Below are 16,243 nucleotides of genomic sequence, written 5' to 3'. Positions count from 1 at the left end.
GGTTAAGACTTCAACACATGAATTGGGGGAGGGAGGGTGTAAAATTTATCCCAAAATAAGAATTCTGCATAGTTTATTCTTCTTTCTGCTTATCCACTCCTGCTTTAAGCTCTCTTAGCCTGATTTCTTCTGAGTTTCAAACTCACCATTATTGTATTCTTGTTACTCTTATCTCTTTATTTTTAATTGTTACAAAAACTTGTCCCTGGACTGAAATTTGATGCAAATTATTGTTCCGTTTGTTGTTTCTTTTTTCCTCCCAAGCCTAGACCTCATCTACTCTTTAAATTTCTGTTAACATGTTTATATTTTAATAGTATTTTATCTCTTTTTAAAACCTCAATATTTCAAAGACAATTGCTCGTTATAAAAAATTCAAAATGCATAAATTAAAAAATTAAACTTTTCTCAAAATCAAATGCCTGACTTTTGAAAAATATGTTTTTCATTTCTCTGAGTGAAGAATAGGACCCGTGATTATATGTGGACACACACATGTGCATATGTGAGCACATGCATGCATTTTCACCTGTGTGACCTCTGCCCTTTATGCTAGACAGGGCTATAGCATGATGAGAGAGAAGCCTAGAACATATTTTTAAAAGTAACATGTAATAAAAAGAAAGGAAGCAGGATATTGAATATGTTGGTGGTATTAATCATCCTGGTAGAAATGAGGCAAAACTCTTATTGAGAATTCTTTTAAAAAACAAGTGTGGAACCATATGATTTCACTGATATGTGATATATAAAACTGAAAACAACAAAAGAACAAGACAAACAAGTGAAGAAACAAAAACTCACAGATACAGACAATAGTTTAGTGATTACCAGAGGGTAAGTGGGGAGGCAGGTAAAAGGGGATCCAATATATAGTGTTAGAAAGAGAAATGACTCTGTGATATATAGATGATGTATTACAGAATTTTACACCTGAAATCTATGCGACTTTACTAACAATTGTCACCCCAATAAACTTTAATTGAAAAAAAAATAGAAACAAGTGTGTTTGACATTTTCCAATATACTCACTTCCTTTGTAGGAATGTACTATATGACATGTGCTGAATGGACCACCCAGCACTGGCATGTTAACTAGTTCTTTCCATGAAACACTAACTAGTTTCTTCCATGGAACACTAACTTGTTCCTTCCTTGGAACATCTGCTGGTTCCTTGGGTTACTAATAGGACTCAGATAAGGGAAGCGTTGTGTGCAAAAATGACTTTAGACACACACCCATTAGGATGGCTAATTTCAAAAAAACAAAATAGCAGGTGTTGATGAGAATGGAGAGAAATTGGTGTATTACTGTCGGGATTGTAAAATGGTACAGTCACTGTGGAAAACAGTTTGGCAGTTCCTCAAAAAGTTAAACATAGAATTACCATATGACCTAGCAAGTCCAGTCCTAGGAACATACCCAAAAGAACTGAAATCAGGATCTTGAACAGATACTTGTACACCAATATTCTAGCAACATTATTCACAATAGCCAACACATTGAAACATCCCAAGTATCCACCAGTAATGAATGAATAGACAAAATGTGTAATGTACATACAGTGGAATATTAGTCAGCCATAAAACGGAATGAAATTCTGACATATGCTGTAACATGGATGAACTTTGAGATGTTATACTAAGGAAATAAGCCAGCACACTATGACAAGTACATGATTGTATTTATATGACGTACCTAGAATGGGTAAATCCATAGAGACGAGACGTAGAATAGAGGTTATCAGGTGATGACGGGTGGTGGTGGTATGAGGAGATATTGGTTAATGGTACAGATTTCGGTTTGGGATAATGACAAAGTTCTGGAAGTAGATAGTGGTGATGGTTGCACAACATTATGAGTGTGCTTAATGCCACTGACTGGTACACAAAAATGTGATGTATATTTTACCTAATAAAACAAAAATAAAATGCTGAAAAATGAGTTTGGACAATATTGTATTAAATAAAGCCAACTGGCTTTCTTTACTGCATGGCATCTCAGAATCTTTAATGGGCTAGTTAGAACTGTCAGTCTTTAAGCGATGAGAGATTAGTATTTTTCAAGTCACCTTTTTTTGCAGAGTAAATCCATTGTAAAAGTTGGTCAATAACTAGTAAACATTTCAACTTGAAATATAAGACAGTAAAATAAAATAAAACAAAGCACCAATCTTGAGCACTATTTTAATTAATTAATTCACAGCTCTACTTCATAAATGTCTGGCCCAGGAAGGATGTTAAATGTGGTGGTGGCCTATGTGCCTCCTCACTCAAGAGCCAGGAGGTCAAGGTCAAGGAGAGGGCAGATGGAGGAATTGGGAGAAAATGATTGCTTCTCCCCCCACTAATCTTTCCTGGTTCTGGAGAGGATATGTAGAAAGGCAGAGCTTAATTTCTTCCTAACTAATCTCTTAATTTCATTAAACTGAGTCAAATTATCCAGGACACAGAAAATAACTTAATGAAAATAGTATTTCTTTCTTTCTTTTTTTTTTCTTTCATTAACATATGCCATCCAGAAGTCTCTGGGTAATTCTCTTAGGAATTTCAGATCTACAGTAGTTTTGAAACAGTGTTCTTTCTCAGGATGCCCACACTTAGTGCACTGCTATACTCCAGGAGAATAAGTGGCTTGCATTTTAACATTTTTTTATTTCAATATTTAGCTCTTAAAAATGAGACGAGGGGCGGCTGGATGACTCAGTTGGTTAGAGCATGAGTTCTGGACAACAGGGTTGCAGGTTCGATTCCCACATGTGCCAGTGAGCTGTGCCCTCCACAGCTAGATTGAAGACAACAAGCTGCCACTGAGCCTCTGGAGGGGTGGCTGGATGGCTCAGCTGGATAGAGCGCGAGCTCTCAACAACAAGGTTGCCGGTTCAATTCCCACATGGGATGGTGGGCTGCACCCCCTGCAACTAAAGACTTGGAGCTGAGCTGTGCCCTCCACAACTAGATTGAAGGGACAATGACTTGGAGCTGATGGGCCCTGGAGAAACACAGTGTTCCGCAATATTCCCCAATAAAATTAAAGAGAGAGAGAGAGAGAGACAAAAACTATTTCCCTATGAATAAAAGCAATGAATACTATGTAATGGAGTGAAAGTTACAAACATAATCCATAATCCTACAACATGGAGATAACCACTGTTAACATACTGGTGTACGCTTCCCAGTGTTTTTTTTTTCTGTGTGAGTGTGTGTGTGTGTGCCTGTGTGAGTGTCTGTGTGTGGCAAGAAACAAGTCTGTCTGTTACTCCTGTGTCCCTAGCACTTAGCACATGTCAAGCTCAATCCCTGGTATAGAGAAGTCATTCAATAAATAGAGATAAATATTCTTGCATAAATGATTATAAAATTATACATTAAGTTTTATATATTTCATTTGTATGAAATGTGCAGAATAGACAAATTTGTAGAATCAAAAAGTAGATCAATGGTTGCTAGGCTTCGGGGGGATAATAAAAATATTGGGGAATTAGATAGTGGTGATGGTTGCATACCTTTATGAAAATAGTAAAAACCACTGAACAGCGCATTTGAAATAGGTGAATAGTGGACCGGCCCAGTGGCTCAGGTGGTTGGAGCTCTGTGGTCCTAACTCCAAAGGCTGCCGGTTCAATTCCCACATGGGCCAGTGGGCTCTCAACCACAAGGTTGCCAGTTGGATTCTTCGACTCCCACAAGGGATGGTGAGCTCCGCCTCCTGCAACTAAGATTGAACACGGCACCTTGAGCTGAGCTGCTGCTGAGCTGCTGCTGAGCTGCTGCTGAGCTGCTGCTGAGCTGCTGCTGAGCTGCTGCTGAGCTCCCGGATGGCTCAGTTGGTTGGAGTGTGTCCTCTCAACCACAAGGTTGCTGGTTCGACTCCTGCAAGGGATGGTGGGCTGCACCCCCTGCAACTAATAACGGCAACTGAACCTGGAGCTGAGCTGCGCCCTCCACAACTAAGATTGAAAGGACAACAACTTGACTTGGAAAAAGACCTAGAAGTACACACTGTTCCCCAATAAAGTCCTGTTCCCCTTCCCCAATAAAATCTCTAAAAAAAAAAGAAATAGGTAAGTTGTATGGTATATGAATATCTCATTAAAGATACTACAAAAATTTATATCACAGTAACAATGACTTGCAGTTGTAATATGTTCATACTTTCAAATTACCTTCATTTTATTATATCATTTTAATCTCACTATAACCTTATGAAGTACACAGGGCAAGTTTATTTAATTCTCCTTAACAGTTGGTGAAACTGAGATCCAGAAAGACTGACTCAGTGATTTTGCCAACATCACACAACAAGTTGGATGTGGAACCAGATTTAGAATAAAAATATTACAGTTTCCATCCAGTGAACCTTTCTAGTTCACTGTCACATTAATGAGTCATAATCATTATCTAGCTAATCAATTTTATATCTTTGGTATAATATTATTGTTTAATATCTTATTTAAGTGCCTACTGTGTGCCAGGTAGCGTTATACAATATTTACTAGTGATTATGAAAACCTCATAAAGTATATAGAGTTAGCTTCCTTTTACTGCTTTTAGAAGTTAGCTTATTGGTCCAAGGTTGCCCCACAGGGGACATTTGGCATTGTCTGGAGACATTTTTGGTTTCACAACTGGGGTTGTGCTATGGGTATCCAGTAGGTAGAGACCAGAGATGCTGCTAAACATCTTATATGGCTCAGGACAGCCCCAAAACCAAGAATTATCTGGTCCAAAATATCAGTAGTGCTGAGGCTGAGAAACCCTGCTTTAAATGATAATGAAATAATAGATGTGAAAACACTCTACAAAATCCAAACCGCTATTTTTGTTGTTTTACAAATAGATTTCCTGGGAATGTTATACAGTATGTGGCCCTCAGCTCACATTTGTTGAATAGATCAGGGTATGTCAAAAATATTTCAGCAAATGTTATGTTGAGTGAAATAGTCACAAAAAGACAAATATTTCACTTATATGAGGCATCTACAGTAGTCAAACTCCTAGAAAGAATAAGTAGAATGTGATTCCCGGGGAAGGAGATGGGGTGTGGTGGCGGGGAGGGGGAGGGAGATGTGGGGTTGTTGTTCAATGGGTATGAAATTTGAGTTATGCAAGATGAAAAAGTTCTAGATCGTTGTTGCACAACAATATACGTAGTTTACTGCGCTAAAGATGGTTAAGATGGTAAATTTTACGTTATGTGTTTTTTTACCACTGTAAAAAAAAGGGTGGGGTGAGTAAGCCTTTAACGCCAGTGATTAGGGGTAGAATTTGAATGCTACCAGGTTTTAGATTTCAGCAGTAGGGACTAGAAAAGGATTCTGTGTCACATTTTCCTGTGGCACTATGTGCACCCCAGTAACAGCAATTCTTCCATTCCAGCTAATTTGACAGAAATGCAAGAATATGTCGAATATGGAAGGACATGGGTCGGGGTGGGGGGAGGGAAGAGGGGTGCAGAGTCAGCAATGGGACCTCGTACTGGAGACAGCGAGTAGGTGCTTGAAAAATAAGCTGATGTGTTGGATTAACTCTTATTTTTATGAGAAATAATCTCTTTAGAGAAGATAACTAAGAACTTAGAGGACATTCATAAATATAAATGGCATTAGAATTCAGTGCCTTTAATAGGAGTTTGACTATATCTGTTGGCTTTGGTCACAAAGTTTTCAAAATCATGTTTGTTTTACTTTGGATGTATTTGCCTAATCCTGATAAGACTAGCCCAAGTAAGTGTTATCACGCTATGCTTCAAAGTGCAAATATTTTACCAGTCTCTTTTAAAAGCACAAATATTATCTTTAGTTTAGGTTTCTGAGGGCAGGAACTGATTATAGGAACAAATCTCATGAAGTTCTAATAATTGCATCCTTTGTTTAATTTGTCCTTCAGTTCAATAGTGAGTTAGGCCTGGAGAAGCCCTTATAAAATTTTGTTTCCTGAAGTCTTCTCTCTCTCTCAGACAAAGGAAGAAAACATTTTTTGGATCCATTGCATTGGATCAACAATGACCAGCTGCTACGCCCAGGTCTGGTGCTTCATAGCTGCGTGACTTTAGGCAAGTCACGTTCCATTTTGCTTTTCTCTGTAAAACGACAGCGTGGGGCAAGATGATCTCTGAGCTTCTTTGCAGTTCTAGCAGTGGACTGTTCTCTTATGTAACAATTTAACTTTTCTGGGAAAAAAAATGGTGCGAATTTAAAATTTGATACTCAAATAACATGAAAGGGATTCAAATGAAACTATTTAATTTTGATGTGAGTGTGCCTAGGACATTGGGGAAATTTTGATTTTAAAAAAAAGTTTATTGGGGTGACAATTGTTAGTGAAGTTACATAGATTTCATGTGTACAATTCTGTAATACATCATTGTAGGAGCCTGACTCAGAGAAACTATGCTATCCGGCAGCACATGACCTAATTCCTGGAACAGTCAGTTTGCCCTTAGAAGGTCACGTCTCTGATAAGTAAAGCCCCTTCCTCATTCCGCTCTCTCCTTCCTCATTCACTCCCCGCCCAGTTTACCCTAACCCATATAATCTTGTAGCTGCAATAAAAAATTTGAGGCTTGATCAGAACTTTGTCTTGCCTCCATTTCTTCGCGCCTCCTATTTTCTCTTTTCAGGGTGTCTCTCTTCGGTCCCTGTTGAATGCCCCGCTGGTCGGGGCACATCATCTCTATATATCACTTTATACGTTCATCACCCAGAGTCAGTTCTCTTTCCATCACCATATATTTGACAAAATTTGGTTTTTAAACCTTATGTCTAATTCTGAAAATGAATCATATAAGTGATGGTACATAACCCTGGGTGCCTCTTACTGCCTTCTTATTCTCTCCTGGCTGCCCTCCCTGCCAACACATTCCAAAGGATCCCCAATAGCACCCCATACTTCAGACCTTGCTTGCTTTTTTTCCATCTAATTTAACCTGTCTCTTGTCCCATTTTTTCAGAACCTCTATTGAGTGTCATTCGTTGCTAACGGCTTAATGAGATACTGTCATCCTTCTTGAATAACTCAAACTATTTGCCTCCTTATGAGACCTCTTCAATGTCATTGAGAATACTGTGGCTTATTGGTGGGGTTGAGACCTTGAGAGAGGCAGGTTTTTCAGTGACCCTCAAATGCCACATGGAGCGAGCACTCCTTATGTCTTCACAGATGCATTCTTCCCTTCAAGTAGCTCCTAGTCTTGTGGAGAATAAAATGCTATAATGCCATGAAAATTCTTCCTACCTCTTATTCACAAGATTTTTAACCACCTAAACAAAGGGAGGACATGTCAAGCTGTGCCGTACGGAGCAACTAGGTGGCAGCACCACATCTTGCCAAAGCTTGGGCCACAGGGAAGTCAGGCAAAATGCAGAGCTGAATATCCAATTCTCTAGTGGGCAAGTAAACTAAAAGTGACCACGTGTAGACAACAACAATAGCCAGCATTTAAGAGTATGTTCTGTGTGTCAGAGTGCTCAAAGTGCATTCCACTTATTAACTCATATTAATTCACAAAACAGGACCCACGGGTATTATCTTTATTTTACGGACAATGAAACTGAAGCAGAAAGGTTAAGCAACTTGACCAAGGTCAGGCAGCTAGGAACCAGCAAAACCAGGATTCAAACTCACACAAGTCTGTCTTTAAAACCCATGCCCTGCTACCAAATATGATGTTATTCCAACATTCACAAGGAAATCTAGAAAATAAAACAGTTATAAAACTGTACCAAGGCCACAATAGTCACCTTAATGGAGCAAAAACATGGTTTACAGAGGCATCAGTAACTGCAGCAAACCTTTTCTGTCAAGGGCCAAAGAGTAAATATATTATGTTTTGGTGGCCAGATGGTTTCTGGGGCCCCTAGTCAACTCTGCCTTCAAAATGTGAAAGCTGCCATAAATAATTTGTTAACAAATGAGTGTGGTCATGTTCCAAGAAAACGATGCTTATGGACTCAAATTTGAATTTCATATAATTTTTAGGTCACAAAATATTTTTCTGCTTCAGATTTTCTGTCAAACATTTAAAAATGTAAAACCATTCTTAGCTCACAGACTGTACAAAACCATGTGGCAGGCTAGATGGGCTGCCCTGCCACCCCCACCCCCACCCCTCTTTCCCCACTTCCCACCATAGTTTGCTGACCCCTGGTATAGAGGGCAGGAGACTACGGGACTTAATGCAATGATGAGTGCCTACTGTAAGCCAGGAGCTAAAAAAACAGTGATCAGTAGACGTAAATAATCCTCCAGGGGCTAGTAGGAAAGCAAACAAGCAATTAGAAGCACATGAGGTCCTATGAGGGCAGGTGGCAGGGCTCCTGACCCGGACTTGGGAGGGAAGGGAAGGGACACCAGGAGAGGGGTGCCACATGGGGACGTAAAGGATGGGAGGAACTCATCAAGAAAGATGAGTTCTTGGGGAGAGAATATTCCAGGTAGAAGGCCTGTGGAATCAGAAGAGTTGGGTTCAAGACCCAACTCTACCATTCACTCCTTGTTGGCCCTCAGGCAAGTCTGTGTAAATGAGGGCTTTGGTTTCCTCAGGTGCAGAATGGATATAATGTCAATGCTTACCTCACACGTTGTCAGTGCCGTAACAGACACTGAGTGTGCTCGAATGCTAGTGATAGTTCATTTTCCGTGTTCTCCATTTGTGACTCGAATGAGTTGGTTTGAATAATCTGCAAGATTCTTTCCAGCCCTAAGTTCTATGAATTCTTCATTTTTGCTTAAAGAGAAACACTGCTATTGAGCAATTCTGTGTGCTGTTGATGTCTATGTCAGTGCGGACCTGCCTCCTGACAACTGAGACCGCCCAAAGTTGAAGAAATATATTGCTGATGTATTCAAGGATGGTATCAGTGATTGTGACAGTGGACACACATTCTTTCCTCCCTCACATAGGAAGAGCACCCTGAGTTGGCAGCTGTGGCCAATGTGTTAGGGTCTTCACTTGAGGTTGCCTTAGAGGAAGGTACCCCACTGTGTTCAGCTCTTGGTTGGGTGGCCTCAGTGTCTCGTATTCTCAGATCTACTCAGTCCCTCCAGTGTAAGAGAACTGTAGGCTTGCTGTTGATCCCTGTCTTTAAATGAGTGGCAATATTTCTCTTGCTTAAAATAAGAAGTTGGAGTAGATGTCCCAACAGTCTGGGAATGGACTGATGTCAGCAGTGGTATGAAGTCAGGCAAGTGACAGATAAGGAAAAGATGGTAGGAAAAATGAAGCTGAATCTGATGTCCAGGTTTATTGTGGGGCTCTCCATTGTTTTTATAACTCTTTGTTCCTGTATACCAACAATTTCGTCCTGCAAAAATACAGGCACATGGGGAATATCTCAAACTCTTCAGTCCTTGCAGAAGTCTGTAACATGGTTGTGACAGAGAAGAAAATCTTCTTGGATGAAAATATACCAATGACACCATTAAGAAACATAAGTTGCCAACAATTCTTGATCCAAAAGCACTACATAATGAAACCTCTAGAGGAAGCTGACTTCTCTTCGTACATGTCATGGTCATCCACAAAGATGTTGATATATTTGAAGGGCTCTTCAGGGTTATTTACATGCCTCTAAATGCACCCTGTGTTCATGTGGGTGAGAAAGCCACCTCTGCTTTCAAAGATGCAGTGGGAAGGTTATTGAGCTTCTTTACAAATGCCTTTCTAGCTTCCAAAAGGGAGTCTGTGGTTCCAGCAGGAATTTCCAGGCTCCAGGCTGACCTGAACGACTGACAGACCTCAGAGTTTCCAAAATTCCATGGAAGTACACTGTTAACACCTATGGGCAAGCTTCCCCTGAAAAACCAATGAGGAAATAGTTTCAGTACCTGAAAGAATTTAAAGGGAAAAACATTACCCCAGGGGTGCTGCCTCCTGCACGTGTTAGCAGAAGGACCGATTACATGTACTTGGAGCAGACATACCATCTGATTTCCGTCATGCTGTGGACTTGGATGAGAAACACGCCTCCTCCCCATAATCTGCCTATATGGCCCTTATGAGACAGTTTGCCAGAGGGCCACTAATTTACTTGGGTGGTCAAAGGATACCTATTCTCCTGATGAATGTTTCTGGGTGACATGCAATAAGATTCCAGACGTGTGGGACTTGATTTCCCTTCTACATGAAGTCTGGAAGCAGTGTGTGTGTGTGTGTGTGTGTGTGTGTGTGTGTGTGTGTGCATTTTACTCTTTGAAAATGTCCTTGATGGTATCATATATATTCACCTATGTTCCCAGACTTTATGGATCTCCTATAAACTGTTTGGTGTGTCTGCTTCAGTAGAATTCACATAAAATAAATTATATTTCTTACATACCGTATCAATAAATATACTATTTGCTTGTAAACATGCTTCTTAAATTTTTCCTGCATTGTGTGTCACAAACCTTTGATATGACACATGAAACTATTTTAAAGCAATTATAGTACGTTGTTCAGGAATTCAGTTATTTTTCACATGGATTATTCATTGTGGTCTCATTTTACGTGAATTTGAATTGTGCAGGCTTCTAAAGTGTAAGATCTGAAAAATATCAGTAAAATCTCCATAAGAACAGTTTGAAATAATGCAAATCTCTCCAATTTAATTTTCTTTTTAAAGTCAACAATTTTAAATATTCAGCATGTGTCAGCCAGGTGAACAGTAGATTATGCTTAGGCCTGGCACAGGGCAGCCTCACTTTGGTGAATAGAAATCCTATATACTATGCTTTCTTGAGTCTTCAGAAACTCTTTCTTCATGTAAAATTTGAAAACCCTTCATGTAAAATTTGTACTAGTTATTGATGAGCAGAAAATTTAAAAACATTTTTTTCTTAATATAAAATAGTGTCCTATTGTAGAAAATCTTAGAAATAAAGAAAAGTACAAAGTAAAATTAGTAAGTAGAAACTGTAAGAAAGTAAAAGTAAGAAAGAAAAGATTATACATTATACAAATTGCTAAGTAATTGCTGTGAATACATATGCATGATTTATCTCCTTCTCCATGTATTGCTTTACGTAGTTAGGTCATGTTGATTTACTTAATTTTGTATCCTGCTACTTTCACTTAACAATATATCAGAATAATGTCCCTACCATCTTGAAAATACAAAATAACCGCATTCTTTTTCATGGTATGGATACACCATCATTTGCTTACCAATTCCTCTATTGTTGAGAATTTGTTTCCAGTTTTTTACTTTGTGAAGTGCTGTTGTAATCAATGATGAATAACATCAAAAACAGGCAACAACTTTTCACATAAAGTTTTGTCACATTTTAGCGTTACTGCCTTTGGAATGAAAACTTAATAAATAGAAAGATTGGAACATTTTAATTTCTTGATCCATATTGCAAAATTGTGTAGGGAAGGAAAAAGAATACTTTTTCCTTTACCCTTTTAGGTTCTGCAGCTAGGACCCCGGAAATTAAACTGACGAAAGACAAATTAACAAGAGAAAAACCAACAGCGTTTATTATCACATGCAGTGCACATACACACAGGAGAAACTCAGTGATGAGTAACACAAAGGGATGGTTAAAACTTGGGGCTTTCACAACATCTTAATGTAGATGAAAAAGGGGCCACAGATTAAACCTGACAAGCATACGATGGCGTGAGCGTAAAAATTCCTAACTAAGGTGGGTCATGGCAGGAAGTCACATCTCTAGTCTGTAGCTTCCTTGACAAAGGTTAATCTTTACCTTAAATGAGCCTGTTTATTGTCTTTTTTTTTATTTAAGATTTTTATTGGGGAAAGGGAATAGGACTTTATTGGGGAACACTGTACTTCCAGGACTTTTTTCTAAGTCAAGTTGTTGTCCTGTCTTAGTTGTGGAGGGCACAGCTCAGCTCCAGGTCCAGTTGCTGGGGGCACAGCCCACCATCCCTTGCGGGACTCGGAATTGAACAAGCAACCTTGTGGTTGAGAGCCCACTACACTGGCCCATGTGGGAATAGAACCGGCAGCCTTCGGAGTTAGGAGCATGGAGCTCTAACCGCCTGAGCCACCGGGCTGGCCCCCTGTTTATTGTCTTTTTTGCATCTAGGATAACATGCCCTTGGAATGTCAGTAATCCCTTTTTCTGAACCAGAACAGGAAGCTACAGAATCCCTCATTATTATTCTTGTCCCCTGATTACCATCTCTACGTGTGGTAAAAAGTGAACTATTAACTATCCTGTTCCCACCTATGTGAAAGAAGTACCTGTCTCTCCAATTTACTTTTATCCAATCCCAGAGATTTCCCCACTTTGCTTTCTCCCACCCCCTTAATCTACCACCAATAGATTTCATGTAACCCCCTCCTTTGATTCTACATATAAAATATGCTGCAAATCGCCATTTTCTGGATCATTTTCTCAATCTGTTGAGATTTTGCTTCCCGGTAATTGTCGTCAGTTTGGCTCCAATAAACTCTTTTAAGTTTTCTCTTAGGCTGGATGTTTTTTCATCAACATTAACAAAGAACAATAAATTTGTAGAGAAGTGACAAGACAAAAGAAGTTGTTTAGGCTTTTAGGGGTAGCAAACTGTAGGAAGGTAAGTATATGGGGGTGGGGAACTAATGGAAGGTAAGGGCTAGTTAGTAAGGATTGTTACGTAGATTCCTCTGGTGAGGTCTCCAGAAGGATCTATAGTGTCTCAGGTGATCAGGAATCCTACTGCCCTTCCTGATAGAGAGGGGGAGGGCGGAGAGTTTTCTTATGTTTGCTTCTTCTCAATTGCCTTCAGCTCAAAAATAATCCTTACGTCAAAGTAGCATCTTTTGAATAGCATACTCTGTACTCCTTCAATTGCTTTCCACAATATGTTCTAATAGTCAGGCAGTCCACCAGTGTATGAGAGGGCTTATTTCATCACAACTCTGCCAACAGTGGATATTCTGATATACAGCAGGTTCTTGAATAATGTCATTTCATTATAACGTTGATGAGATGCCATAGGGATTTAACTCTTGTTTATATCAATTAGTCTATGGGAAAATTAGTTTCATTATAGGTTGTTTTGCCACAGTTCCAAGAACCTATTCACCACATTAAGTGAGGACTTACTGTATTTCTTTATTAAAGCTACTTGAATTAAAGAGAAAAAGATCGCATTGTTTTTATTTGCAATTCGTTGAAGATGAATAGTTTAAAAATGTATATTAACAATTTTTATTTGTCTTTGTGGGTTGCCAGTTTTCTCTGGTGGAATTTAAATGCCCCTTTGTTAATTATGGAGAAGAGTAGATTGGGTCAGTCAGTAGCAGAAAAGATTAGGGTATTTAGAGAACAGAATGGAGCCTGCCAATAAGGAGCAGAGAAAGACTGAGCTAATTTGAATGGACACTTTTGGTTAATGGGTACAGTGACTTAATTAGGTAATTGACAAGGAATGGAAAAATCACCTCGTGCTGACATGATTTGGCTTAACTGGCTTTTCCAAATGAGACGACCGAATCTTTAATCTTCAGAACAGCTGCTTCTGTTCCCCTACCTCCATCTTCAAATTCTGGAAGGGTTTGTAAAGCAGGGATGTATACAATATAGATATTCGATGATTTTATTCCTAGGTTGGTAAAAGATGTGAAAATCATATTGAGCATTTTATTTAACTCTCTAGCAAAATTCCTATAGGCTGGTGTCCATTTGTTTAAAATACTTTTGCAAATGGTACAGAATGCCTCTCCTGAAGAAATTGAGGAAGTTGAATACTAATGAGGAAGTTGAATTGTAGATCTGGGCCTAACACATGCAGCACAGCATAGGATGAGGGAAAAGATAGTCAGTCAAGGCCATTAAATGTTTTCTTTTCCAATTAGAAAAATAATTCATGAGTATTTTAGAAAATATAGAAAACAAGGTAAAGTATATAAGAGACAGTAATTTCTCATAATTCCAACACTCAAAAGAAAACTTGTGGTCAAAAATGGGGTTCTGTAATAAAACTGACAAGTCCAGTGATGGATGGAAAGTGAATTCCTAACTAGGTAGGTAAGGTGGGTAGTCACACCTTAGGCCTATAATTTCTTTAGTGAATAGTTTTAGTTAGTCCTGTCCATTGTTCTCGTACATTTATGTTAACACACCTTTGAAACCCAGAGTAATCCTCTATTTCAGACCCCTGAAGTTAACCCCCCTCCAGAGAGCACATAATCTTGTTAACTATCCCGTGAACCAGTCTCCACCTTACTTTCTCTCACCTTTCTTACGTTTTTCTTACGTTTTTCTCCTTAATTTCAAATGCATAAAAGAAACTGTAAACTGTCATTCTATGAAGCATTCTTCTCAGTCTGTTGAGATCTTGCTCCCAGGCATATCCTTTGTTTGGCTCAAATGAACTCTAATAAACTCTTAAAAATTTTTTCTGCATGTTTACAACACTGTTAAAACAGTCGGGCTTCTTTTAGTCTTTTCAGCAATAAGTAATTTTAAGAATTGTTGATTTGCTGTTCTTTTGGCTTTTCTTAGCTCTACTCTTGCAAAAAAAAATTTTAACACTTGAATTTTATACAATTGCTTCAAACTATTTATGGGAAAGAGGAACTTGGATAAATGTGTGTGGGGAAAAGAAACATCCCTTTACCCTCAAGGTTCTTTTGGCTGGTATAATAATCAAATAGGTATGAGACAGATTAGCAAGAGAAAATAACCAAATTCTTTACATATGCATGTATGGAAACCCCACATACACGAGGGAGTCAGAGACTCCACATGCACGAGAGGTTTAGAGACAGAAAGGGAACATGAGTATATAAGACATTCTGAGCTAGGGAGGAGGTAAGGTGCCCTGGGCACTTCCAAGGGTCGTTGTAGGATGGTAAGAAGAGCAGATATTTAGTAAATAGATATACCTTGTTGGTTCAAAAAGAGATTATCACTGATAATCTCTTATGGACAAAGCCCCTAATTCAAGTTCTTCTATGTAGTTAAAGGGAGGTACAGAAGTTTCTCTTGAGCCTGAACCAAAAATTGCCCTTAGCTCAAAACTATCCACATACCACAGAGGCACATCTTGGGGTGACTAGCTCTGACCCCCCACAAATGCATATTGGCACTTAGCTTGTTCCCTGGAACATGAATCATAATTCATTCCCAGAAGAGGATGGGAGCACGTAAGCTCTCCTGTTTGCCTGGCAAAGGAAGAACCTGAGCTTCAGGGAGAGGTGATTTGCCCAAGGCATACAACCTGCATTATGGAGACTAGAGTCGAGCCTTCTAACTCCCAGCACAGGGCATTTCCTACTAAATCCTGTTGCCATCTGGTATTTCTCTTCTCTCCTGGCAGATCTAAATCTGTTAAAGGTCACTCTGGATCTAGAGCTATAGGATTTCCCACCTGGAACTAAATTGAAGGGTGAACCTTAAGCACAAAGGGTCTGTGAAGGGAATTCAAAAGTTTTTTCTCTGGGAAAAGCAACCTCTGCGTGGGTAAACTGGAGATTAGTCTCAAGAAAATACCAGAGAATTGATGGCGAAACTGACCTTAAAATGGTTCCCTGCCACGTGGAACTGAACTAAAATGGTGGCCCCAGTGGAGAGAGAAGTCCTCAACCCATAAAAACCTGCTCAAAACCTTGCTGGGGGCTCAGTCTTTTGGGAAGGATCCCGCTGAGCCCGCCAGCCAAATAAAGCTGTGTTCTCCCTTGATCTCTGAGTGCCGCTTGAGTTTCTCGGTCTTTGCCGTTTTTTCTGCAACAGAAAAACCATGTGCCTTATCTATATGGGAGTGTCCTAGGAGCAATCCAGTTACGTTAATGGCAGCTAGCTCCTTGTGTAACTTTTTATGACATTTCTGGAGGTGGAAACATTAGATTCAAACTCCTCCAGGGTTCTGTAGGGAGGGATAAGCTGGAATTGGTTGCACTTAAACCTCAGTAACTTGAGATGTCAAGATAAGGTTTCCTGAGACTCTAAAGGGCAGGCCTTTGGGGGTGGGACTAAAGGCCAACCGAACTTTGCATTTCCACATTCCAGCTTTTGTTATTCCATTTGTAAACACTACAATTAACTTGGTTATCCTGCCTTTACCTTAAAGAGAAGGAGAGTATTCACTGCAGGACGCTTCTGGGCAACTTTATCCTCCTGGGAACCCAGGGAGAGAGGTATGTAGGAGCCAACTTTCTGGAAAACTACTGGAGGGAGATGGTCTTCCTGTAAAATGACCTCTGTTTAATCCCTCATAGCAGTTAAAGATCCAGTAGGCTTGTACGCATTTGGGTTACATGTACGTTTTGTATTTCCAGAATCTAGCACCGTGCCTGGCATAAAG

General features: G+C 39.5%; 1 protein-coding gene and 1 pseudogene across 1 annotated transcript in view; both read left to right on the top strand.

Moving 5' to 3' along the window:
- Positions 1 to 8,164: 8,164 nt before the first annotated feature.
- On the top strand, positions 8,165 to 11,423 carry LOC109458554 (N-acetyllactosaminide beta-1,6-N-acetylglucosaminyl-transferase-like; annotated as a pseudogene).
- Positions 11,424 to 15,921: 4,498 nt separating this feature from the next.
- Positions 15,922 to 16,243, top strand: part of GCNT2 (glucosaminyl (N-acetyl) transferase 2 (I blood group)) — an 85,188-nt gene continuing 84,866 nt past the window's right edge. Inside the window, exon 1 of the mRNA XM_088791383.1 lies at positions 15,922 to 16,076. The gene's annotated coding sequence lies outside the window, so the exon portion shown is untranslated. The remainder of the gene's footprint in view (positions 16,077 to 16,243) is intronic.

The sequence above is a fragment of the Rhinolophus sinicus genome, chromosome 14 (assembly GCF_057876585.1).
Source record: "Rhinolophus sinicus isolate RSI-liver-muscle chromosome 14, RSI-T2T, whole genome shotgun sequence".
NCBI classification, from domain to species: domain Eukaryota; kingdom Metazoa; phylum Chordata; class Mammalia; order Chiroptera; family Rhinolophidae; genus Rhinolophus; species Rhinolophus sinicus.
The sequence above is the reverse complement of the archived record's forward strand: the minus strand, read 5'-3'. Positions and strand labels throughout refer to the sequence as shown.